We start from the raw sequence: 25,443 nt of genomic DNA, 5'->3' as shown, positions 1-25,443 counted from the left end.
CTGGTCATCTCCAAAGTGAGCCCCAGTCAACCCCAGAAGAGACCATGGCTGAAGCTGCAAATCCAAGATGGTCTACCCAGTCTGGGCAGGCATCTAGGACAGCTCATTTAAAAGAAAGGAGAAAAAAAAATCAGCAACAAAACTGGACTTTGGAACCTGGAGTCATTCTGTTTGTACTTGTTACCTTGTGGAATGCATAGAACAATCACGTGACATTGGGCCTGTCCATCTTTGAGTAATAAGCTGTAAAGGCAGCAGCAGGATCTGAACACCCCCCCCACCCCCCGCCCAGCCAGCTCCAGCCCTCTGCTCCCACTCGTGTTCAGCCTTCAGCTCCTCGGAAACCCTTTCCCTGGGCCGTTCCCTAGGCTTGTCTCCCAAACAAGTGTCCTCCAGCCTACCCTCTGTTCTCTGCATTTGAGCCTTTGACCTCTTTCCTTAGTTAATGGATATTTTTGTTTTTGTCAGCCCCGTAGCCCTTCAGCCAAAATCGATTCAACTCGCTTTCATACTTTTCCAGGTTCCTTGAAAAGGGCATGCTACTTGTGAGACTATCTTTCTAATTTTACTTAAAATTTTCCTTAAAATTATGGGTGGACAATTTTGTCTTTGCGGACCCGGACAGCACAGATTCAAGTCTTCCGCTGGCTTACATGGTGTCAGCCCGTGGCTTCTAACCTGACCAGGAGATGCAACAATGGTAGCAGAGCCTACCCCCCCAAAACGATCAGATACCAACTGCCGGAGAAATAAAATCATTCACTCATGAATAAAGCAAACCAGATACACGCTCTGTCCTGTAAAAACCTCAAGTAGCTCAGACTGTGGAAGGGGAAGAGCCGAGGGAAACTTCTGTTTCCATCATGTAACAAACACCATGGCCATGTTATCTAGTTTTTATTCCAGGAGTGGTGCATATGCTACAGGGCAAGGATGAAGTCCTACTAGTTTTCCTGCTTTGCTACACGCACACCCGGTCTGTGTCTCTCCATGTGTGTGCACGTGTGTCAGCTGAGCGTGTGCTTCCACACTGACAATGGGAAAGATGCTGACACTTACTAACGTTCGAAAGACCCTTTCACGCACAGGCACTACACCTTGGGCTTGGTGGTAAGTGAGCTGTAGAGCCAGAACATCCTTCTCTAGCAAAGCTTCTAATTTAGCAGAGAAAGAGAAGACACATGGACCCCTCTCAGAAAAGTACCTTTTTTCAAATTAGATACATTCATTGAAACGAATGCCTTCGTTCACCCTTAACAGCCTGTGTGATAACATAAAGCCTCTGGCAGAGTTCTTCTCAAAGGAGCTCAGCACGTCTACTTCTAAATGGCAGTAATCACCCTGGAGCAGCAAGACGGCTTTCTGCAACCTGGGGATGTGGGAACAGCCGGACTGTGAACCTGGGAAGTCAAATATTCTGCTTTCCTGCCCCGATTTAGGTCCCTCTGAACGTCGGAGTTGGGCACCCCCACACGGACGTAGTGGTCTGTTCGCCTTATCAGTCGGATCTTGGACAGAATCTGCTTTCTAATGGGCTGCTGTCAGAGACTCCTTACCCGGCCACAGAATCAATTTCAGGCAATAGGACTAAGTGGCCGTTTCGTCATTGTTTCACTTTACCAATAGGTGGCACTGTGGGCAACGAGATGGAATAAACGAGCCCCTACAGCAACAAAAAAAGAAAAAGCAAAAGCTTTTGGGGGGGCAGGGGAGCAGAAAAAAAACAGCCCAACCTATTTACAAGTGTCTTCTTGTCATAACAATTTTTTGATAGTTTTATAAATGTTTCTACTTTAATTACTATTTTTTCCTCCTTTAGACCTTGTTTCATCCAAGACTACTAGGCAAATTAACCCATTTCACAACTATTTCAATGAGAATGCCGGATTAGCTCAGAGGTATACAATTCAAGTTGCTGCTAGAACCAGGGACCTTGCTTAAATGACCTCAGAGGGTCTGGTATGAGTGGATAAGAAGGCCATTTAAATAATCAATTTTAATTGTTTTTGTTTGTTTCCTGGTTAGTTTGGTCTTTTTTTGTTTTGAGACAGTAAACCAAAATAAAAGAGTCTTTGGGAACAAACTGTTGTCTTCTTGGTTGGAAAATGTCTGGAAGTTTCTCCAGCTATGAAACACTATAATGTATTCAAAATTCTGCTTATAGGAATATGAACTATATAAAACTATGTATTTCTAATCATGTAATACATTATTATGCATCATTCTAATATCTCCAGACTCTTCAATCTGTTTAAGCCCTAAAGAGAGCACAAAGCACAAAGACATTATTCCCCTTCTATTACAACACAGGGTGAGGGCAAACGAACTTAGAGACCTTCAGGTTTCCTTCACTTCCAATTTTCCATTGTATTCACAGCATCACCATCAGTTTGAAGGTCCATGGTTGGAAGTCCCGGACTGTTCTGTTATGCCTCAGTGTCCTTCACTGCTAGCCTATCATCCATCCCTGAGCCCCTCAATCTTAACTCCCAACTCTGTATACCATTCCTGATTTTTAATCCCTGGGACTCATGGCCTAATCCAGACCCTCACTGTCTGGATCTCACTCCCCAGGCTGAATACAACATCAGGAGCCTTAAATGCCCAGCGGGTAGGGGGAAATGGGACAGCCCCAAAGGGGCAAGAGGGCTAGAAATCTGGATACAAGAATCTGGCCCATCCCTACCTTTTCAGTCTTGTCTCTTGCATGTTATGTCACACATCCCCTATGCGGCCATCTCCCGTGGCACAGAACCACTATTATTAGAACAAACCACGTGACACACGTGACACACTTGACAGGCTCCAGGGCCCCTATTACTTTGGACTGTCTAGCCAATTTCTACAGGTCTTTCAAGGTCCAGCTCAACTCCTCCGGCACAGTCTTCTCCAGCCCTCCCAGACAAAACCGAGTTCCTGCTCTGTGGCTGCACACATTTGGACACCCTTCTCACCTGACACTCTCACCTCAGGTGGAGGACCTGTTCTACCAGAGAAGTGACTAGAACCATTCCTCTTCCATTGATGACTGAGTTTTGTCTCTAAGAAATGGTCTCCACGATGTGTCTGCCTGGATTGGAATCCCAGCTCTGACACTTGGTAACTGCAAGATCATTTAACATACCTTTCCCAACTGGATTTATTCACCCATTTATTCATGTGTGGCGAGAGATGCCACTGGCCTGGCATGAGGACCTGAGGGGAAAATGCCCACAAAGCAGTCGCCACACTGTTAGGCCCATGTGGCCCACCTTACTACTCATTGTCCTCGTGGGCAGAACGTGGGCTTGGACTAGAAGACCCGTGTGAGTCTGTCTGGCTCTAACAGAGTTTGAACTGATGGTCCTGAGGAGAGTGGGTCTGCAGACAGTGTTGAACACTGTGCACAGCTCGGAGTCAGCCAGAGCCTCCGGTTCTAGGTAAGATTGTTTTAGTAAAATATGAGCATTAAGAAATAGGCTTCAGGGGGGTGCCTGGGTGACTCAGCAGGTTAAGCGAGTACCTTCAGCTTGGGTCATGATCTCAGGGTCCTGGGATCGAGTTCAGCGCCAGGCTCCCTGCTCAGCATGGAGTCTGCTCCTCCCTCTCCCTCTGCTGCTCCCCCTCCTACTTGGGCTCTCCCTCTCCCATCCTCTTTCAAGTAAGAAAAATAAAATCCTAAAAGAAAAGAAGGAAATAGGTTTCAATTTATCAAGACAATAAAACATTTGTCTTGCTAATTTGTGTCTCTCCTGACCTAGGCTTTCTTCCACAGTTTCCCTTCTAGCACTGACAAACATTCATATTCATTTCCTGTGAGATTTATTCTGAAGACGACTGACTGATAAAGAGCGGTTCACCCATTACTTACAATACTCGGAGATCATCACGGGCACAGGGGACCATGTTATTCCAGAAAGCTCTGCCCACGCTGAAAAGTTCCATGACCTTTGCCCCCATCCCAACACGTACACACCAGCCTCCTTCAGATTCTGGTTTTCATATTTTTTTTCCTTTTGTTGTTTCTAGAAGCACAAATGCTCTGGCAGTTCCAAGCTCTTTTTGTTTGATTTAGTTTGTCAGAAGAACTCCTGGGTAGAGGCCCAGGAGGCTCCTGTGATGGGAGGAAATAAATCAGGTGGGAGGCATATACGCCAGCAAATACTAGGTGTGGTAAAACTCTTTCTCCTGTGCTCACAAGTGTAAATTTTCAGTCCTGGGAACATCTGCTCTGGTTTAAGCTCTTTTTGCCGTTGAATGAAAACAGGTAAAATGCTGCCATTTTATTCAAATTTAAGAATGTGTATTATATGAAACCACCTAAAATAAAAACCACAAATGATTCTTGGAGAACTGTACCCTTTCGTTTTTACTCATTCGAAAAACCTCATTCAACTGAGCACCTCAGTCCCTGGCACTGTCTTTAATTGGCAAGATGAATAAATAAGATCGAGTCTCGGACTGCAGGTAACTTACAGGCTGTTGCAAATACAGACAGGTCAACCATATGTGGCCCACCCTGTTACCTGGGAAATCACAAACCAAATTCATTGAATGAAAGTTTTAACCTGATCCATACAGCCGTAAGCAGAAAAGAACTGAACAAATATCCAGTACATTAGGAAAGCATAGAGAAAGTCTCTTATTCTTAAAACAAAAACAAAAACAAAAAAAACCCCACAAAAAACCCTATATAATTATTCAAAGTGAAGAAATGAGCAGACTCATATGACCTAATCACACTGGTTTTAAAATACTCCTCTCTTCAATTCACCCTCAAGATTCAAAGTGTTTCTGTATCCTCACATTTTAGGACTCGTAACGTACAGACCAGTGGACACACCATATAGATAAAGAATTAGCTGATACCCAATGACCAGGAACTGGAAAGTTTACAGCTTTATTGTGGATGAAAAGAGAAGCGTTTTAATTGTAGAATATGAAACACTGCATTGATTTGTATATTGATTGGATAGGGCTAACTCAGTAAATTATAAATCTGGATTACTTTGATGTTGAACATTTTAAAGCCATAGAGTATAATTAAAATATCCTCAGTTCTTTTTCTCCAAATTTTGACTAAACAACGCCTAAAAGATGGATGGTGAAATCTTGGGAAACTATCCTCAGCTCTTTTAAATTTAAAACCCAACGGACAGACTCACATTTTGGTTCCTACTTTAAAAGCATTAATAATTGTTATTATTCAAAAATCATAAATAATGCAGACATTACCATTGTAATGTCATACAAGCATTCATGAGAAATTTGTATCCAACAAAATTGCACCCTAAGAATAATTGACCTAATGGGAAGAGTTCATGGCTTAAAACATATAGAGTGATACAACCGAAATACCAGCAAACATGACAATCCTAATTAAAAAATATATAAGCACTGTTAATTCTTAATGAGGTTTTATACCAAGAACATACCATCAGTCTATCTTTGCAGCTCTAAATCACAGGATGACCATACTTCTCCCTCAAAATATGTTTTCTTTAATAAACGTATTTCTAATTAGAAATTGGTTTCATCAAAGTTAAAAACATGAGCCAGAAAAAGAAATATGATCCAAGATACAAAAAAATACACAGAAATTGGTTGCATGAAACACACTAATAATAAAGCATCCAAAGGAGACATTAATAAAACAGTCCCATTCACAATTGCATCAAAAAGAATAAAATAACTATAAAAGATAAAAAGAATTGATGAAAGAACCTGACTATGACACAAATGGAAAGATATTCCCTGCTCACAGATTGGGAGAACAAATACTGATAAACTATCCATACCACCCAAGGCAATCTACAGATTCAATGTAATCACTATCAAAATACCAATGGCAATTTTCACAAAAGTGGAACAAATAATCATAAAATGTGTATGGAACCACAAAAGATCCCAAATAGCCAAAGCAATCCTGAGAAATTAGAACAAAGTTGGAGGTATTACCATTCCAGATTTCAAGATATACTCCAAAGCTGCAGGAATCAAAACAGTATGACAGTGGCACAAAAAAATAAACACATAGATCAATGGAACAGAGTAGAGAGTCCAGAAATAAACCCACACCTATATGGTCAGTTAATCCTGACAGAGGAGACAAGAATATACAATGGGAATAGATGGTCTTTCCAACAAATAGTGTTGGGAAAACTGGACAGGTACCTGCAGAAGAATGAAACTGCACCACTTTCTTATACCACAAACAAAAGTAAACTCAAAATGGGTTAAAGATCTCAATGGAAGACATGAAACCATAAAACTCCTGGAAGACAACACAGGTGGTAATTTCTTTGACATCAGCTGAAGAAACGTTTTCGTAGATAAGTCTCCTCTGGCAAGGGAAACAAAAGCAAAAATATACACCCAAATCATAAGCTCTTGCACAGTGAAGGAAACACTCAACAAAGTAAGACAGCTTACTGAATGGGAGAGGATATTTGCAAATGAAATATTTGATAAGCAATCACTATATATACACATATATATGTGTGTGTATGTCTGTGTATACACACACACACACACACATATGTAACAGCTCAGCATGCACACACACACACACACACACACACACACACACACAATCTGATTAAAAATGGGTAGAGGATCTGTACAGACATTTTTTCCAAAGAGGACATGCAGATGACCACCAGGCATATGAGAAGACATTCGACATCACTCATCATCAGGGAAGTGCAAATCAGAACAACAGTAAGCTATCACCTCATACCCATCGAGTGGCTAGAATCAAAAAGACAAGAACTTCTATCCATTTCGAGTTTATCGTTGTGTATGGTGTAAGAGAATGGTCGAGTTTCATTCTTCTACACATAAAGAAGTATTGACAAGGATGTGGAAGAAAGGGAAAACTCATGCACTGTTGGTAGGAATGCACCCTGGAGGAATGTACTCCAGCCACTCTGGAGAATAGTGTGGAGCTTTTCCCAAAAGTTAAAAATTGAAATACCGTATGACCCAGTAATCCCATTACTGAGTTCTTGCCCAAGCAAAACAAAAACACACCTCAGAAAAGGTGTTTGTACCCCTATACTTATTGCGAGATTCTTTACAATAGTCAAGAGATGGAAGCAGCCCAAGTCCCTCCTGGGGGTGGATGGTGATGAATGGAGAGTGCAGTGTGTGTGTTGCTCAGCCACACGGAGGAGGAGATCTTGCCACATTCAACAACATGGATAGACCTAGATGCTATTATGCTAAGTAAATAAGTCAGACAAATAACAATCATTTCACTTACATGTGGAGTTTAGAAAAACAATAAGCAAATGAACAAACACTAGAAACAGATCTATCAATACAGAGGGCTGAGGGTTGCCAGGGAGGGAGGACAGAGGGTTGGGCAAAATGGGAGAAGGGGAGTGGGAGATAACAGGTTTCCAGTTATGAAGGAATAAGTCACAGAAATAGAAGTTACTGCACAGGGACTACAGCCAAGGGCACTCTAACGGTGTTGTGTGGGGATGATGGCAACTACGTGAGCGGTGGGCACAGCATAACCTATAGAGGTGTTGACGCCCAAGTTCTGCGCCTGAAATTAATGTCACGTGTCAATGACGCTTCAGTAAAAAGAAACAAAATAAGATCTAAAGGTAGCCTTCTTTATCAATCTTTCTTGTTTCCCCTCTTAAATACAGAACAAATGCCTTTCTATCCACTTTATCTGTGCCAGCAGCTCCCCCAGTAGTTTGGCATAATAAAAGAATGACAGCTCTTGAAGCCACAAAATCAGCTTTTCCTACAAGAATGGCACTTCCTAAGACCATCTAGATCATCTCTTCATGTGTGTGTACACACACACACACACACACACACACAATTTATATACATCTATACATATTTAACGGTGTATTTAAGATACATTTAAATACATTTACATACACATACATACACACACACACACATATATATATGTATATGCTTGCTATCACTTTATGTAACAATATGTAAGGAGAAAATTACATATAAATCCCAACAATCTCCCTTTTGTGCTGATCAATCCCCATTTTACTAACCATATATGAACCTCTTATCATTAAGAAAATATGGGTCATACAGAATAGGCATTTCTGGACTAATGATTTCCAGACATGAAAGATCTTTAAATTGAAAACAGATTAGACAACTTTAAAAAGCCATTCGTCATCATAACAAAGTCAAATGACATCTTGCAGACAAGAGCTTCATGTGAGTGCTATTTAATACGCTGTAGCTTACAAAACAGTTAACAGACGCATGTGGTAGGAAATGGATTTTAGAATTATTGATATTTCAAATAGCTTAAAAATAGGCACACTATTTTTTTTTTTTCTTTTACTTATGGTACATGTTGCAAAGGCTTGATTTATCTTGGGATTTCAATGTGCTCTGGCAACCTAGGAAGCAACAGACCTATTCTTACCAAAAGGAAGCCCAATTCTGCACCCATTAGACCTGACCTAGAAAGGTTCCTACATCCTGGTGGACGTGACAGGTTTTCTCATTCTGTTCCTCAGGAAAGGGAGCCCCAAACTTGGTCACCAGCAGACACAACATCCCACTAGTAAGCAGATGACTTGCCCAGTTGAAGGTTGGTTCCTGGGCAGAAATCTCAATACCGATTTTCAAAGACACCCCCGTAGATTCCCCCCTACAGTCTAAAGAAGTAACCCTGAACATGAGCCACAAGGTTTTGTTTTGTAAAAAACAAAAAAAGGTCTTCAAAGTGAAAGGTACATGATGCATTGTGGAACTGCCATGTTATCTGGGGTCTTGCGATGAAAAGACAGAGAAAAGATGACAAAAGATTAGCAAACTCTGAGCACTGCTGAATGTTGTGTGAGGATGCGTGGTTGAGGGAGGAGTGCACATTTACTCTGCTTTTGGGTGTCAAAAAAATTTCTCTCTAGATGAGAAAGAAGAAACCATAAGCAGTATCAAATCTACTCTGTTCTGCAGTGAATATTGCTATTTCTGATTTCTCTGTATTTGATTTAACCGTATATATCTGATTTATATATAATATATATTATATATACACTATATACGTGTATGTATGTATCTCTGTGCATATATATCTATATATGTGTGTGTATATATATACATATATGTGTGTATATAAATGTATATATCTTTTTATGTATATATACACAGATACAAATATACACATATATAGTATATATCAATATGTGTATATACACACATACATATATATACACACACATAATGCATGTATTTTATATATATTATATATATAATATATATCTCCATATCCATATCTATATATATAACCATATCCAGTTCATATATATATAATTATATATATAATTTTATATTATATATATATGTTTTATATATATATATATATATATTTTTTTTTTTTTCCTACAGTTTACAAATGTGTTGCCTGAATATCCCAAAATCAAGTTCTGAGAAACCATGGGCCTATGTTTGGAAAATTTCATTAGGCACAAGTATCATATGCTCTCTAAGTGTTTTCTCCAAACCATGCAAATACAAAGCATTTTAAGTGTGGTTAAAAAAATGAATCTAACAACCCCTTTGTGTAGAATGTAGTTATCCTAAGAAAATCTGAAACTCTTTATTATAAACATTCATCTTTCAAAGCACTTGCATCTTTGTTTAATTTTAGTAAATTTAGTAAAGCTTTAGCCCAGCCATGTTGGTCTAAAAATGAATTTCATTAATTCTTAGTTCCTAGGCAAAATCTGAAAAGCAAAGACTGCACTCTTCTCTACTTCTGGTTCATTTCACACATAAGCAAAATACTTAGTCATTCTGTACCAACAATCCAGTAAATTGAGCCCATACTTTTCAGTGAGTTGTTGTAAAATTATTTTTAAAACATTTTTTTAAACTTGCAGACTGTCAATTTCCATAGTTTTTAAAGCAAACCTGGCCTCCTCTTTATAGGTATCCATGATTCCCACTGGAATCCAATGCATATCTTATTTTTCTCAAGGAGAAAAATAAGATATGATGGTCATAATTATGTATTCGTATGTAACTTTGTGCTTTTAGGAGGGAAAACAAATCCCTTCACCTCAATCCTAAGCAATGGATTGACAGTGCCGGCGCACAGTTTTGCTCAGTGAGAATCCCCATCAGAAGCAAAACGGGGGTCATTTCTTTATTATGATTACAGACGTACTGACCGTAAAGGACAGTAAATAGAATTGGGTGTTTCCATGGAGAAGGTTCGTTTACTATTCATTTGGCAAGTGTTCTTTTTTTTTTTTTTTAAGATTTTATTTATTTGACAGAAGAGAGAAATCACAAGTAGGCAGAGAGGCAGGCACAGAGAGAGAGAGGAGGAAGCAGGCTCCCCGCAGAGCAGAGAGCCTGACACGGGGCTTGATCCCAGGACCCTAGGATCATGACCTGAGCCGAGGCAAAAGCTTTACCCACTGAGCCACCCAGGCACCCCCGTCAAGTGTTCTTGAGCACTTTCTCTCTGCTGGAGACTGGGCTAAGCACTGGGGATAATCAGTATATTGGGGTCCCCACAGTGTGGAGCTCCCTAACTAGCTCCTCTTGAATATACCCCGTTAATTATTCTACCACCACCACCCAATTAGCAACCTTGGGGTGAAGGGGGTGGGTGAGGTGGACAGAGAGCAAAATGGAGCAAAGGAATTTGTCTCAAGGAACCTCTGAGGACACAATTCACTGCTACAAACCTGGCAGTTACAGAAAAACCAAGTGCAAACTGCATGAAACAGACTTTCTTTCTTACATTTTAAAACCTCTATGCACAGCTTGGACCCTGACACCTCAATTTCTTCCTGAAAAAAAACAAAAAACCAAAACTGGAGCATAGGTGGGATTTTTAGGGTGCATGAGGAACTTATATTTTATATATTATATGTGTGTATATACACATATATGTATATATTTTTTCATATACATATACATACTATATATGTATATATAAAAATTTATATATACACATACATACGTATATATACGTGTGTATTTTTTTTCCTTCAATTTCCTATAGCTATTAAACATAACATGCAAACTTTTAACCTTCCATGGGAGGCATCCCTGCCTTTTCTGCAGCAATCGTATCTGATCTCACCACCAGAATTCTGACTCCAGTGGAGACAGGAGCAGCAGGAGAAAACAAACTCGTAATTGAAACAAATCTTGGCTTAAACATAGGGAAAGCTAAAGAAATTTACAAAAACGCGCGCATTTGAGCATAGAGCAATTTGAAGAAAAACATAAGGATCAAAGTAGGAAATAGTCTTCTGCATCAGACATGAGTCAGTTAGAGTCCCTTGGGTACAATAAACATGTATTAATCAGATCTTGCCAGATTCTGCACTACACGCTGGAACAGAGTAGCTAACTTTTATTGGGCTTTTTGTAATTTTTAGAGTGTTAGAGACAAGGGTGGAGATCCACAATTATTCTTATTCCTATTTTCTAGATGAAGCAAGTGAGTCTCAAGAAAGCTAAATGGTTCAATGTTACAAAGTTAGTAAGTAATAGGACGGACGGCCTATTGAGTGCTCTTCCTATTGAGTGCTCTTCCTTACCGTGATGCTTTGTTGCAGCTCTACCTCCAATGAAACGACTGCTATGAACACTTACACTAAAAACAATGATAGCTGCTATTTATTAAGTATTTACTGTGTGCCAGGCACTGTGTTGATACTGTATCTACTCTCAATCCATTACCTGATTCAATCATCGCAACAACCTCATGTGTTACAGATCATTCCTGTCACTAGATATATGAATTAATTGAGGTTTGCATGGTCAAGTATATTGCATTGTACAAGGGAGCCAGAGGTCCCCAACCAGTAGGGAATAGAGCTCAGACTCAAACCCTACCTGTTTCTACAGTCCGTGTTCATGCCAGCACCAAGGATTCCCAAACTTGTCCGAGACCACACACCTAGATACTTAGGACAAATACAAATTTGCAGGTCTTTACTCAAGGATTCTGATTTAGTAGGCTGGGCATGAAGCCCGAGATACAAATTTGTACCAAGCATTGGACAAGTATCAGGCAAATAAAGGAAACACACACTCTGCATTGTCATTGTTTGCTTTCAACTTCTGTACATTATCCTCTAGCTTAGAGGCTGGCAAGCTTTTTCTGGAAAAAAAAGCTTTTTCTGGAAAAAAAAGCTCTGGTAGAGCTGCAACAAAGGCCAGGCAGCAAACAGTTTCAGATCGGTGGGCCACAGAGTTTGTTGCAAGTACTCCTCTCTGCTGCTGTAGTTGGAAAGGAGCCACAAACAATATGTTATCATATGAGTGTGGCTCCAGCTCAATAAACGTTTATTTGTGGACGCTGAGATTTGAATTTCATGTAATACTCATGAGTTATTAAGTATTATTCTTCTCATGATTCCTCGCAATCATTTAAAAATGTCAAAACTTCCATAGGCTTTACGAAAACAGGTGGGTTGAACTTGACTTACAGGCTGGGTTTTTTGTCTGTTTGTACCTGTGCTAGCCCTCTCTTTCTCAGACATTAGTTCCAGCCAGAACAGTAGTTGATATAAAATTCTTCACCCACCTTACTCCTACGGACATTCCTAGTAATGTCTTTTTTTTTTTTTTTTTTCTTCCTGTCTCCTGCCTTTCTATTCTGATGTCTGGACACTGTCTCATTTTAAATTCTAAGAACCAAAGTGCATTCTTTTAACAATTCTCTAAACAGTGCCACGAGGTCTTTGGGGGAATAAACTAATAAACCAAGACATATTTACTAGAAATAAATGTATTTACAGGGAATAAGGAGCTCTTGCAAACTACTTAGGTAATATCTATGAAATGATAAGTGGATTTTATGATTTCAGTGGATCATTACCAAAAAGCATTAAGCTTAAAGAGTTATAAGAGACATCATTCGACAGGCAACCATTAAAGTTCATGGCATTCAGATTGGCTATGCATCTCTGGGCATCAGGAAATGTCTGCCTCATAGCTTTAATCAATGTATAATCACATGCTTTTGGCTTTCTGCTTCACTAAATCCTTTTCTAATACGATGGCTCTACAAGTTTTTCTCCTTCAAAAAGCCTCTCTTGTGATCTCCATCATTGAAAACAATGATTTTAACCCAGTCAATAAATGCTTTATTCACCATGTACTTGCTGTTCTTTTTTTTTTTTTTAATTTTTATGTTCTGTTGGCAACATATGACAACATATGACAGCAAAGCTGTCATCATTAGTCTGAGTAGTGTTCAACGATTCTTTAGTTGCATATAATATTCAATGCTCATCACAACACATGCCCTGCTTAATAACCTGTTGCCCAGTTATGCCGTGCCCCCCACCCCTCTCCTCTCTGAAAACCTCAGTTTGTTTCCCGGGGTCTAGAGTCTCTAATGGTTTGTCTCCCTCTCTGATTTCTTCCCATTCAGTTTTCCCTCCCTTCCCCTGTGGTCCTCTGTGCTATTAGATATATTCCACACATGAGTGAAACCATATGATAATTGTCTTTCTCTACTTGACTTACTTCCCTTAGCATAATCCCTTCTAGTTTCATCCATGTCAGTGCAAATGGTAGGTATTCATCCTTTCTGATGGCTGAGTAATATTCCATTGTTTATATGAACCACATCTTCTTTATCCATTTATCCGTTGAAGGGCATCTTTGCTCCTTCCACAGTTTGACGATTGTGGACATTGCTGCTATGAAGACTGGGGTGCATGTGCCCCTTCTTTTCACTACAACTGTATCTTTGGGGAGAAAATCTAGTAGTGCAATTGCAAGGTCATAGGGTAGTTTTTTGTTTTTGTTCTTATTTTTTAACATCTTGAGGAACCTCCACACTATTTTCCAGAGGGGCCATACCAGCTTGCCTTCTCACCAAAGAGAGGAAGAGGGTTCCCCTTTCTCCATATCCTCACCAACATTTGTTGTTTCCTGCCTTGTTAATTTTTGCCATTCTAACTGATGTAAGGTGGTATCCCATTGTGATTTTGATTTGAATTTCCCTGATGGCTAGTGATGTTGAAGATTTTTTCATGTGTCTGTCAGCCATTTGTAGGTCTTCTTCAGAGAAGTGTCTGTTATGTCTTCTGCCTATTTCTTGACTGGATTATTTGTATTTTGTGTTGAGTTTGAGAAATTCTTTATGGAATTACCAGGGGGATGTTGAAAAAGAAAACCAAAACTGGGGTGGAGAGGGGTCATCATAATGCCTGACTTCAAGCTCTATTACAAAGCTGTCATCATCAAGACAGTATGGTACTGGCACAAAAACAAACACACAGATCAATGAAACAGGATAGAGAGCCCAGAAATGGACCCTCGACTCTATGGTCAGCTAATCTTTGACAAAGTAGGAAAGAATGTCCAATGGAAAAAAGTCTCTTCAACAAATGGTGCTGGGAAAACTCAACAGCCACATGGAGAAGAATGAAACTGGACTATTCTCTGATACCATACACAAAGATACACTAAAAGTGGATTAAAGATCTCAACATGAGACCGGAATCCATCCAAATCCCAGAGGAGAACACAGGCAGCAACCTCTTTGGCACCAGCCAGAGCAATTTCTTTCAGGTTATTCTTTAGTTTATCACTTGTTTTTCTTTTGTAGATTATTTCTCTTACTTTCTGAGGAACACACTGTGTATTTGCTACAAGGAAATATTCTGCAGGGTTTAATTACACACTGAGAAGTCAGGTGCACAATTTGAACACAAGAGTGTGTTCCAAGACCGTGCTGTGCTTTTGTGCGTAGAGCAGTGCGATTTTTGGAAAACTTGGCACTCTTCGAATTTGTGGATGGCAAGTTCAAATTTTTCTCTGGTTTGTGCTTGACTCTAATCTTCCTCCGATCATCTAGCAATCTAGCAATTGCTTAAACGGCTTTGGTGATGAAGTAGTCAGTAATAACCAGAGTCGCTACCCCATGAGTCCTCCCTTCCCCATTTTAAGCCAAAGGTCTCTCCTTGTAACTTTCATCCAATTGTTCCTTGGGCACAATAATCCCAATTATGAGTTAATGACAAGACATAATGATGCATTCAGAAATGCTTATGATGTACGCACAGACATACAACTATATATTGTCTGGTGAACATAAAGTCTCTCAGCCAATTAAATCAGAAGAAAGAGCCAAAGGAGATGCCCAGCTCTGCCCCCAGTGAGTGCTTTGGTTTCAGAACTGCCCAAATTAGACGTCACAGATTGAGAACGGCAAGAGGAGATGTGGTTTTTAGTCAAACGGAACATGGGCAAATGTCGTTTGGTGATTTGTTTATTCCTGCCTGGTTTACAACTCCAGCATCTGGCGCTTCATCTCAGGCATGTGGAATTTCCTAAATATCAGATTCAAAGCAGGAGTCAGAGCCTGACCTTGCAACTCCAGGCACAAGTTAGAGATAGGACCGGTAAGAGGACTGAACTCGCCATTACCTGAGTGGCTGTAATAAGACAAAAATAGGGTCTCCTGATTATCTTCTTGGAAAACTTTTCTCAGAACCTGGGTTGAATAAACCAAACAGTAGAGACAATGACATGTTACTGACACCCCAAGGCTATTCAGATTCAAACCTTCATTCCTGGTCAGCCACGGAAATTGGCGGGACTCCAGTTAATACACAATCACCTAGAAAATGTGTAGGCAGGTACGAAATCTGTAGTGGTCAGAAGCTACTGAATCGGCTATATAATGAGACGTAGACTCTGGAATAATTTTCTGTAGTTCACTTTCCTTAAATGCAAAATGACAAGAAGAAATAGCACTCACTCTATAGGGTTGCTTCAAAAGTGAAATGAGTTAATATATGCAAGAGTAGAGAGGAAGTATTTGGCACAGAGTACGCACTGTAAATAAATGTGACTTCTTACCAATATAATGTAGGTCTTCCCTGATATTTACCAAACATCAGGGAATATTTGCAATATTTGCTGCAAGGTACTTACAGCTTTCAGTATCTGTTGTGGAGTATAAGCTCTTTGAGACCTGGACCTTTGTGTTTAGTTACTGGTTTAATTATTATGTCCTTAGTAGCCCACACAGAGCCTGGAACATAGTATGGGTCTTCAGTAAATGTTTATGGGAAGAACAGATGAAGTAAGTTGCTTTCTCATAGTCTGGATGGTAATTGCTCTTTAGATAATTTATTATAAATACCGTTATATACCACAGTTATGATAGACACTTTGGCATTTCATAATAAATCTAGGAAACTACGAAATCTAAAAGGTTTTCTTTAATCACTGAGAATGTAATATGCCAAATCATATAAATAGCCTGTTAAAATCCTTCCTTGACTACCTAAATTAAAAGCCTCACATTAAAACTCGCAAATAGGACAGTAAGCAACAGTGAATAAATCTAGAAACTGACATGCTGTTATAATTCTGCAAAAGCAATCTCTTTCAATTAATGAACCTCCAGGACTCTTTCTTCAGTAATTTGCATAAGAATTTTAAATTTCATTTTTATCTTGGACAGTTAAACAGAGAGCGTTTTATAAATGTATTCAAGCGGGATCTTACCCAGGGGTTGCCAAATGAAGCTTGGCAGACAACAAAAATGTATGCACAAGAACGTAAACACAGGCATCTCGGGGAATGGGATGCCTGTATCCTGATGGCTACATCTGGTTCTTTCCATGTACCTCCTGGCTACATTTAAAGATGAGATCTGGTTTGAGGTATGACCGAATTTGTGCAACAGTGACCATGTTAATAGAGGGCTCCATTGACTTTGTCAAACTCCTTGGAACAAGTTCAATCGAAGCCTCAAGTTTAAATGAGGAAAGGTCAAGTTGCTTGCCACTTGAATGCCCGAGAACTCAAAGGGCTCTGTGGGTTCCCTGAAGAGCCTAATTGGCATTCAGGGCGCTTGTGGATTTGCAAACTCGACACGCAGCAAGCAGCCTTAACCAAAGTTCACTAGGATGCAGGCTGAAGAACTCTATGGTGGAAAACACAGTTTAAGGGAAGAGGTGCAGATGGTAGGATCCAGCATCAAAACTGTAGTTCGCCATGGAAACGAGAAGAGCTGGTGGGTGTTATTTGAACCTGGGTCTGGGAGATGAATTAGACCTTCAAACCCAGACGTGAAGGCTGTCTGGGTAGCTGAGTTGGTTGAGCGACGACCTTCAGCTCAGGTCATGATCCTGGGGTCCTGGGATCGAGTCCCGTGTCAGGCTCCCTGCTCAGCAGGGCATCTGCTTCTCCCTCTGCCTGCTGCTCCCCCTGCTTGTGCACGCACTTGTACGCTTGCTCGCTCTCTCTCGCTCTCTCTCTCTCTCTCATTGACAAATAAGTAAATAAAATCTTTAAACTCAGCAGAGTACTCTTAAGTTAGGGCACAAGGAGATATCCCAAAACAGAGTTTGAGACCTAGGGCACTAATGGAACTGCTTCGAAGACCAGATAGCAAGTGGTGACATGGCTGAGGGTCCATCACAGGGTGGCTTGAAGGCAGTGAGGTTTATGGGGTCCCCATGAATCTCTTGGGACACCAGCTGAAGTGACCTAGCAGCTAAGTCACACTGTTATGGAAGGTGACCAGCGGCCTCTCACTGGCCCTTTGGGGGCAGATGGCCCCCGTTAGAGAGTCTGCGAGGACACCATCCTCTGTGAGGACCCCTTCTATTAGCATGGTCACTGTTGCACAGTGCTGTACTCTGAGGTACAGCAGCAAATAGGAGTATTTCTGTAAAATGGAAATGTAACTTCATTTATGTCTGCAGCGAAACAGAACCCAGGGTCTCTGGTGTTACACAAGGGAAATTGGGAGAATTGTTTGATCAAACTTAGACCTCTGGAAGCACACAATTCTTACAGACCAGGCTGCACTCAATTTAGCCAACCTGTTTCTCAAGCACCTTAACACACCTCCAGCTTCTGCATGATGACTCTCGGCAAACTGTCACCATCCACATGCTCTGTGCATTGACTGGTTTTTCTCCTTGCCTCCTTCTCATCCATAATACTCTTCTAGTCTGTTCCACCAGTCGAACCAAACTTATTATCATAATCCTCACTCCACTGGGTTGACTCCTTCCACAAAGCCCTCTCTCACAACTCTGGTCCTCAGAAACACAAACCAGCCCACATCCGGCCACCTGTAAGGTAACAGACTATTTTGTACCATGTGCTCAACAGTCCTTATGGTTTATATGGACTCCCCAGTTCAACTATAGGCTTCATGAAAGCAAGGTTTAAGTCTTAAGTGTACTATCGAAGCAATGCTCAGTACTATGCTAAAAATATACAGTTGAACGTATGACACCAAATAAAATCACATAGTTGGGTGTGACATTTCTGTCCTGAAGCAAGTCTTACATAGACTAACAAGATTGGGGCAAATCTTCAGATATACACGCACACACAGAGTAACTCATACTGTTCTGGTTATCTAATATTTTACAATGGTTACTAAATCCATTTTTGAAGAGTTAACTACAGTTGACTTCAAGAAGATGGTCCTAGAGTTTAGTTCACTAATGAGTGAATGGCCAAGAGACAGAGAAGTCTATTTCCAGATTACAAAACAGAGAGTAGTTTTTGTTAATCTCCTCCTTAAGGGTCCTTAGAAGTATCCTTGGAGTAACAGTGGCTTTTAAAACAACTGGCTCATAGAAATCTTTTCTCTGACAACTCGGAAGAGTAGTCACACCCAGAGGCTATCTCTCAAGTCACCAATACCAAATTTGAATGTAACAAAAAGTACAGGATACAGAGTTTGCTAAGATTACCTCTCACTTTCCCAACATTTATACACACACACACACATACACACACACCTTCGGTGAAACATATTTCATAAAACATTATCTGTACCACATATAACCCAAACACTTATCAATTACAGGATGTTCTTGGTATTTTCTATCCTGTGCTTTCTTTAATGCTTGTGACAACCTAATACAACAATTTCCACTAATTTCATTGATACCACAATCTACAGCTTAAAGAAATACTACCAGTAAGTGGGGGAAAAAAGTGTAAGTTTTTTTTTTTAAACAAGGAATTTAAAAATTGTAAAGAAAAAGCCATTTGCATGGTCTTCAAAGTCAAACCTATGAACAGTCCTCCATATGACAATGAAATATTCTCAGTACATGAAACTCCTGAAATGTATGCTATAAATCATGATGACCTAGCGTTGGGTCAAAGTAACAATTCAAATAGTATATATTGCAAATTGAAAACAGGTTTTTATAAACCTATATTCTTTCAACAAAAATACATAGGGGCAAAACCTTTATGCCATTTATACAAAAGACACCCCAGAATAAACCTTAAGAAGTACGTACAAGTCCTATAAGAAAATTGTAAAACTTATTACTGACATAGAAAACAGGATAAACAGAGAATTATATTTGTGCATAATAACACTCAATGTTATCAAGACCTTACCTCTTACCACATTGATCTAGAAATTCAGTTAAGTTTTTCATAAAAACCACAGCTACATTTGTGACTGTTCAAGGGTGGGGTACCTAACAAGCTAAGTGCAAAATTCATAAGGAAAGCAAAGGGCTATGGGTCAGGATGATACTGAAAAGCAACAAAGAATGGGGACCATTCTATTTACCATAAAATGATGATAACTGAGATCATGGTATTGACTTATCCAGCCCCATATTGACCCCTACAGATGGCTGAAATAGTAGAGAATGTCCACAAAGCCCTCTCTCACATCTCTGTATAAGACGGTTATCTTATACAGACACCTAACACATGGTATGGAGAGCTTTGGGTATTAGCAGGGGAACATGGACTAAATGGTACTACTTAAATTGAATATCCATACAGAAAGCAGAAGAAATGTTCGGCAGGAAAGTCCACAGGCCCAGTTTTCTTCACAAACGAATGGCAAGGAAAGAAGGCTGGGTGGGGGAAAGTAGGAATAGCAACCCTACAGATGTAAAGAACCTAAAAGACATATCGACCCAATGTGATCTGTTGCCTTTGGTTTGATCGGATTCAGACTAAACACCTATAAAAAGAAATCTCTAGCACATTTCACAAACCCTGGTGAGAACTGAGATTTAATAATCTCAATAAATTCCTGCTGTTTTAGGTGTGATACTTGTAATAGTGGATAAGATTTCTAAAAATCCTTATCTTTCAGAGGTAGACACGGAAGTCCCTAATGAAAATAAACATAAAATATCTGGAATTTGCTTTAATCCAGGGGTGGGAGAAGAGGAGAGGAAATGGGGTGATACGTGAATCAAAACAGGCCAAGTATTTAAGTGGTTGAAACTAGATATTGGGTCAATGTATGTTTATCAGACTATTCTCTCTACTTCTGTTTATGTTGGAAGTTTCACGTAATAAAATAAAATAAAGATGGGTCAACCATACTGTAAGTGTTAATGAGCATAAGCATGTGTAATAAAAATATAAAGAACTGCATGCAAATGTTTAATCCAGTGCATAATTTACTATAGTGATTGGGCCTGGAGACCTTACCTAGAGAGATAGACTGAAACCCTCAATTTCATTTACAAAGTTTTATTTCTTAAGCCAGTTGGTAGTGCTTAAATGTTCATCATACTATTCTTTATTACCTTTTGCACTTTGGGAATGTTTTACACATTTTAAAAGAATAAAAAAAAAGAAGAAGAAGAAAGAAAGAAATCCCTAAATCACACACAAAAGCTATTCATCAAATTTCACTCATTTTCAAAGATGCTCGTTTTCCTTCATTTATGGTTTCTAAAATTAGGATGCATCTTCTGATTGATTGAGAGGGCCTAAAACCCAATGAAGTAGAGTACTTTCTTGGTACACACCAAGCAGAATAGATAGAATCACTATGAGGATAAGTTCATACTTTGCCCGATCTAGCTTAGATTGGTTCCCCCAAACTTGGAATCTGAGAAGTAAAATCTTTCTGCTTTTCAACTTAATCATGGAGAAAATTGTGATAGCACCATCTACTATGACCTGACAGGAATTTCCCCTTTAAAGGATGTGTTACTTATTTTAAGGGAGGAAATGGATATGGGCTTGAGTGCTTTGGTAGGAGCAAGGAGGGGGGAGAAAAGGAGAATACTGATGGAAGAAATAATAGGAAGCCTGAAGCAGAAGAGAAACAGTGCTTTGGGATCCCAACAAGCACCTTTCACAATTCTCCAGGAACAGAATGGCTTGCTAGGACCTGCATCTCTGAACGATGCTAAAAAGCCATCATGTCTGGAGCCCAAGTCTGCTTTGGGGAAGACATCTCAGCTGACACAAAATGGCGGGTGAGGCTCATTCTTCTTTGAAGTTTGAAAAACCAGTAAAGCCATGGTAGGTGTCCAAACTAGTACCGGTGGCAGCAACTGTCCACCAAAGTCTTGCCCCAACCCCAATTCCTGTGCCACACCAACAGGGAACCTCTCTTGCTCACAGTGGTGCATCTGATCAGGAGAAGCAAGGACTGATCTCTGGAGAAAGTACATGGCTTGGGCACATCCTAGGATTAGGGGCTGGTCCCCAAATAAGGACTTTCCTAAAATAAAGAAGTGGGAGCTCAAGCTATTTAAAAGAAAACAAACTTTATTTTTTTTACTGCAAACCAGAAAACATGGGAAATACTGGTTATATCCATCTTGCTGGAAATGAACAAAAGTCATAGGGAACAGAGCTGAGCTAATGGCAACCAGGAATGATTAATTACCTATGTCTTTAAAAAGCAGAAGTATGGGACCCTAGAAATTCCCCATCAATTTTAATTTTAATTCAAGGGAAATACAGAACAAATAAATCGATATGTAAAAACACTCCTCCAGGTTTCAGCTTTTCTATGAATTCAGCAACTTGTCTCAAGTTTGTTGGTTTTTTGTTTTGTTTTGTTTTTTGTTTTTGTTTTCCCTCAGTAGCTCAGTCATGGTTTGGAATACCTGTGCTAATGCAGCAAACAAACAAGCAAACTAAACAGATCGCCTCATTCATAGGCACACAGTCTCATAGCAAACCACATTACAGTCAATTTGAGAGGAAATTTGAGACTGTTCTTTTTCAGTTGTATATTTAACTATTTTGCATTAATCTATTATATTTGTGTTACTCCCATGGGTCGGTTAAAATGCGGCTTTGTGGTCACATAACATCCTGAAGATTTCTCCTCCAAAGAGTACTTACCAGAGGCTGACAAAGACAAGGTGACGCACGTTACGGCCAAGATCACCATGTCTCTCAAAACCAAGAACACCCTTAATTTCTCCATTCCTGCCCACTTTTATTCAGACACTTTCTTAGGGCATAATGTAAGTTTAAGGTGTACTGCATAGGGATTTGACTTACGTATACTGCGAAATGATCACCACATCTCGTGTAAATAGAAAAAGAAGAAAGAGAAGGAGAAGGAGGAGAAGGAAGTTGGAGGGAGAGGAAGGGAGGGGGGAGGGAGAGGACGGGGAGGGGGGGAGGGACAGGAAGGGGAGGGGGGAGGGACAGGAAGGGAGGGGGGAGGGAGAGGAAGGGGAGGGGGGACAGGAAGGGGAGGGGGGAGGGACAGGAAGGGGGGGGGAGGGAGGGAAGGAGGACCTTATTTCTTTGTGAAAAAACTCTAAAGATCTACTCTTAATTTCCAAATATACCCCACAGTGGTGGTAACTGTCGTCATGATGCTGTACATTACACCCCTAGTTCTTTACCTTCTAACTGGAAGCTGGTACCTTCTGGCCAGTCATCAAAACCTCATTTGCCCCCTCCTTGCCTCTGGTAACTACCAATCCGCTTTCAACGAGGGTATTTTGTTTTGTTTCATTTTCCACATATAAGGGAGCTCATCTAGTATTTTTCATTCGCTGATTAATTTCACCGAGTGTAATGCCATCAAGATCCTCCCACATGGTCCCAAATGATAGTCTTTCCTTTTTTTAAATAAATAATATCCGGTTGCTTGTATATGTAGGTGTGTGTATATTTCCATGTCTTGGCAACTGTCAATAAGACTGTAGCGAATGCTGCGGTGCCCATAGTTCTTCAACATACTCCCCCCCCCCCACTTCATATATATTCACAGAAGTGGAAATGCTGGATTCATCTTTAATTTTTGACTGAACACTTACAAACCCATCAAGGAAGAAGAGATGTGGAAAGAGGATCAGAATTTGCTTTTAAATTTTATATATTTATTGAGCCTAGGCTCGACTTCCTTAAATCATTTGGAGTTTGTGTGTGTCTGTGTTTATTCAGACTTACAATGGATTACAGGTTTGTTTGTTTTTTCAATTAACGATGGTTTCAAAATGAACACAACTGAAGAAGAATGACTATCAATCACAACAGAGCAGAAGGACAGTTTGCTCAGTTTGGCTGTGATGTGTTTTCTCTATCAAAAGCAAGTAAATTTAGGAGAGAGAAGTTCATTACAGCTACAGGTTTGGGTCTTAAAAAAAAAAAAGACATAATACAAAATAATGTTCAATTCTGGTAATTAATGCTTGAGGACAATGGAACAACATCAGGAGCATGAAAAATGTCAATAGCCAGCGTGGTTCAAAACAGCAGGGGTTATTAGACTCATGGCATGAGCAAAGGAAACATTTAGCAAGCATCAGCACGTAACCAGAATCAGATCTTTTTAGGGAGCTCTCTAGCTCACACACAACGAGACTTATTCTCTCTCCTGCGTCTACTCAAATACCCTAATGCTCCCAGCATCACACTTCAATAATAATATACTAGTCAAGCCATAGAAGACCTTGCAGCCCTCCTCAAGGCTCACAAAAACCCTCTGGAGTACAAAAAAATCCTCTTGTTCCCATTTTAGTGAGGAAGAACTGGACCCATCAGCCCAGGAAGTAGCAGGACCGGGATCTGATTTGTGAGAGGGGCTCCCACGACCGCACCGAGGCATGAACAGGGAATGGCTCCAAAGTCGGAAACCCTCTGAGGACATTCCATGCTGGTGTGGCTTCTCGAGTGAGGAAAAAAGGTAAACAAGAAAGAAGGCAAAGAGGTGGAAATGCCCTTATTTCTTAGGATTATGAAATGTTTGAGCAGAAAGGATTGTTTGAGAACGTGGTTTGAAATCACTCTGAAGATGGCAGAAGATGGTGATGTCCACTCTCCACCCCCCAAGCATGCATGGTGTCTAAAGCCCTTTTGCTCATGGGGAAGGATCCTTGGGCCTTGGGCAAAAGCAGGCAGAAAGAGGCACTTTAATATTCCTGGAGAGAGGCTATCATTAGCATATTGGCCGGAAGTCTGTATTTCCAGTTAATACAGAAAGAGAAACACATCCTTATTTTTAAGAAATTAAATAAACTATAATGAAATTAAACAGTAAATAAACAGGCAGCTCACAGAGTCTTGGACAAGTCTTGGATTAGCTTTCTCCAGCCAGGCTGGAACAAAAGGATTGCAGGCTCACCGAGGACGGAGTTCTTACACTTCCGCCAAAATTTACAAAGCATGGTCTGTTTCAATATGCTCAGAGAGCACATAATAGCTAAAACCCCCTGGAAACATTAAATCAGGTTAACCATTCAAAACAGGCCAACACTGGAAGAGTCAGATGCATATTAATTTATTCTTTATTTCATGGGTTTATTTACTGCTGTTCCTCCTAAAAACCCGCAGTGCACAGAATATGGCCACAGTAAAATCAAGGGAAATATACAACTCTCTTTGTCTACATTTGAAGGACTATTTTATACTTATAAATGAAGTCCTACGGAGTGGCCCAGAAAATCTACCAAACACATGATGATGATGGTGATATCTGTTACTTAGCCAGTATGGACACTGCCTCATCTCTCCTGCTATTTTTTTTTTTTCTCCTCCAAGATGAAGGTGTTTTCCAACTCTCATCTGCAAAGTTCCATCTTAAGAGAAGCCACTCCTGCTAACTAAACAGCAAAATCATGCCTTCATTCTGAATTTCTGTGAATCATTACAGAAATCTCACATATCTCTTAACATTCCCTCTTGTGACTCTATCCGTTCCACAGAGAAAACCCAAAAACAAAATGAAAGCTTTTGTCTAAAAAGTTTGTAACAATTCCCGTAAAATGAGTTGTTTCTAATGTGAATGTCCTGAGTTTCTATACTAGGAATGAGCACATTCCATATATTTCCAAGGTCTTTTAAGAATTATGAATTCTTGTTATGATTTCCTTTTATTCTGTCTATTACTAACTCAAGCATAAACTATTTTTAGACCAACATCATAACAATTACATGGTTTAAAAAAACAAATAAACGGCTATTCAGCTTTCTTTTTCTCCCAGATCAAAGATGTAAGGAAGAAAGAGGGGAGGTCCCTACTGGTCCTGCTGACCACTCCCTGAATCGGGTACTTTGCCCACACAGATCATGTCCCCATCTTTGGCTGTAGTTACCATTTATCTCATGGAAAACTTGACATTGTCATTTGCTTTCAGAAGGCGAAATTATCAAGCACAGCTTTGTGACCATCTCTGCTCTTCTAACCTCATCCTTTTGAGGTGTTATCTATATACTAAAGACACTGTTATCAGTATTAAGGAATTC

At 40.0% G+C, this 25,443-nt stretch overlaps 1 protein-coding gene and 1 long non-coding RNA gene across 4 annotated transcripts in view; one reads left to right on the top strand and one right to left on the bottom strand.

Annotated features, from left to right (window-relative positions):
- The window catches only part of PRKG1 (protein kinase cGMP-dependent 1), a 1,242,789-nt gene that overhangs the window by 304,168 nt on the left and 913,178 nt on the right, over positions 1-25,443 (bottom strand). The window lies entirely within an intron of this gene.
- Positions 15,101-25,443, top strand: part of LOC116572882 — a 29,514-nt gene continuing 19,171 nt past the window's right edge. Inside the window, exon 1 of one of the 2 annotated variants that reach the window (XR_004278538.1) lies at positions 15,101-15,124. This is a non-coding gene — a long non-coding RNA (uncharacterized LOC116572882). Of the gene's footprint in view, positions 15,125-23,724; positions 23,885-25,443 lie in introns of those variants that run through there. The other variant, XR_004278539.1, reaches the window with a different exon arrangement.

This window comes from Mustela erminea, chromosome 14 (genome assembly GCF_009829155.1).
Source record: "Mustela erminea isolate mMusErm1 chromosome 14, mMusErm1.Pri, whole genome shotgun sequence".
Lineage (NCBI taxonomy): Eukaryota > Metazoa > Chordata > Mammalia > Carnivora > Mustelidae > Mustela > Mustela erminea.
The sequence above is the reverse complement of the archived record's forward strand: the minus strand, read 5'-3'. Positions and strand labels throughout refer to the sequence as shown.